Source organism: Octopus sinensis, linkage group LG13 (assembly GCF_006345805.1).
Source record: "Octopus sinensis linkage group LG13, ASM634580v1, whole genome shotgun sequence".
In the NCBI taxonomy this organism is placed as follows: domain Eukaryota; kingdom Metazoa; phylum Mollusca; class Cephalopoda; order Octopoda; family Octopodidae; genus Octopus; species Octopus sinensis.
In genome coordinates this window covers 28,481,400-28,483,899 of record NC_043009.1, presented here as the reverse complement: position 1 = coordinate 28,483,899, position 2,500 = coordinate 28,481,400, and the positions used below count along the sequence as shown (strand labels likewise).

General features: G+C 36.4%; 1 long non-coding RNA gene across 2 annotated transcripts in view; it reads right to left on the bottom strand.

Annotated features, from left to right (window-relative positions):
* The window catches only part of LOC118765783, a 23,175-nt gene that overhangs the window by 11,535 nt on the left and 9,140 nt on the right, over nucleotides 1-2,500 (bottom strand). The window contains exon 3 of one of the 2 annotated variants that reach the window (XR_005001661.1): nucleotides 1,047-1,205. The exons of the other annotated variant lie outside the window; for it this stretch is intronic. This is a non-coding gene — a long non-coding RNA (uncharacterized LOC118765783). Of the gene's footprint in view, nucleotides 1-1,046; nucleotides 1,206-2,500 lie in introns of those variants that run through there. 2 annotated transcript variants of the gene reach the window in all.

Here is a 2,500-nt window from a genome sequence, read left to right as displayed (position 1 = left end):
CTGTGCCAAGCTGCTTCACTCTTCTTCTTCTTCTTCTTCTTGTTCTTATTCTTATTTTTCTTCTTCTTCTTCTTCTTCTTCTTCGTCTTGTTCTTGTTCTTGTTCTTGTTCTTCTCCTTCATCCTCTTCTTCTTCCTCTTCTTCTTCCTCTTCTTCTTCCTCTTCTTCTTCTTCTTCTTCCTCTTCTTCTTCTTCTTCTTCTTCTTCTTCTCTTCCTCTTCTTCTTCTTTTTTCTTCTTCTTTTTTCTTCTTCTATTTCTTCTTCTTCTTCTTCTTCTTCTTCTTCTTCTTCTTCTTCTTCTTCTTTTTCTTCTTTTTTCTTCTTCTTCTTTTTTCTTCTTCTTCTTCTTCTTCTTCTTTTTTTTTTCTCTTCTTCTTCTTCTTCTTCTTCTTCTTCTTCTTCCAGGTTCAATACTTTTTGATCAGATCTCATATTAAGTTAATCCATCTTCTTCAATATCCCACTTTAAATTTAATGCAATTAATTTATTACCTTGGAACGGGGCTAGAAATTTTAAAGAACAGAACAGTTATTTCTATCAACAGCATAGCTTGACTGGCATTTTACTTTAACCCTTTGAACATGGAAACCAGATAAACCTGCTCAAAATTTAATTGCCATTAACTGTCAAAAGTGGTTTTGCCTCACAGCATATTGAAAACCTCTCCTTATGTTATGAGAACCAAAGACAGCTCCAGTAATGCTTTTTTACTAAGACAATTTTTCAGATTTTCTCACTTTTTTTTACATTTTTCATCAAATCTCTCTTCACTGAGCAAGAATCAACTAGTTTTTGTGGTGGATATGGAAACTGTATCTTCTACAAAAAATACTGGAAAGGTATATATTTCCCAAACAGAAAAGAGCAATTCTATTTTTTGTCTTTTTTTTTTTTTTTTTTGATGGATAATTAACATCATTTCATGAATGAGCATGAAATTTACTTCAGCAGTCAAAAGATTAATTTAAATTATATCATATATAACAAAGCACCAGTTTAAGAGAGGAAATGAGCAAAACACCCTTTTTTCCAGATTTTCTTAATTCATCATCATCCTCATCATTGTCGTCGTTTAACATCTGCTTTCCATGCTGGTATGAGTAGGACGTCCTGACTGAGGACTGGTCAGCCAGAAGGCTGTACCAGGCACCAATCTGATCTGGCAGAGTTTCTACAGCTGGATGCCCTTCCTAACGCCAACCACTCCGAGAGTGTAGTGGGTGCTTTTACATGCTACCAGCTCAAGGGCCAGTCAGGTGATTCTGGTAACAACCATGCTCAAAAGGTGTTTTTATGTGCTACCTGCATGGGAGCTACTCTGGCGGCACTGGCAATGACCCCATTCGAATATTGTTTTTCACATGCCACCGGCACATGTGCCAGTAAAGCGATGTTGGCAATGATCATGCTCGATGGAAGAAATGGCTGCTAAACATTTTCTCAAGTATGCTAATGAGTCTTCCACTCCATCACCTTAATGAGGATGATGATGATGATGAGGAGGAGGAGGAGGAGGAGTTGGAGGAGAAGAAGAAGAAGAAGAAGAAGAAGAAGAAGAAGAAGAAGAAGAAGAAGAAGAAGAAGAAGAATCTTTTCTATTATAGGCCACAAGGTCTGAAATTTTGGAGGAGGGGGATAGTTGATTATATCGACTCCAGTATTTCACTGGTACTGAATTTATTGACCCCTAAAGAATTACAGGCAAAATCAACCACAGAGGAATTTGAACTCAGAACATGAAGACAGACAAAATTCCACTTGGCATTTCACCAGGCATGCTAACGAGTCTGCCATCTCACCACCTTAACAATAATAATAATAATAATAATAATATTAATAATAATAATAATAATAATAATAATAGCACCAACAAAAACAACTGCAGCAGAATAACAACAATTGAGTTGGTGATGAGGGAAACTTATTCCGTTATGTAACCTAACGTTATACAATAGAGTTATTAGTTCCAACTGGGAGTTCTTTCTGAGAATATAAATAGTCAAAACACAAAGAATTGATGAATCACAGACCAGAGAATTTGGTGCTGATGATTCAGTTTAATTAGACAAAGTGGTTCTGATTCTCAGTGCTCATCCCAAATGCGTAACCCAAGAGTTGGGTGTTCACTTATAGACTGAGAGAGAGAGAGAAAGAGAGAGAGGGACAGTGAAAGAGAGATCGTCTAAATTTGTTGGCCACTGTACTATCTATTTACCAGGAAATCCACCCCATTCATAACATGTCTGCAGCTTTTCAATTCCTAATTCTCAAGAGAAATTATATACAACTCAATGATATAGATATATGTTGACCTTTGACCTTTCCGACATCCTCCAGTGTGTGATGGCCTGGGTTACTACTCTAAGACAGTCATGCTTTATATTCCGATCGAGTCATAACAGAATTACCAATTTTAAAACATTAGCAATTGCATTTTGTTCTCAAACATTGTTGCAAAGTATGGAATCCCACAAGTGCCAGATATCATTTCTTTCAAG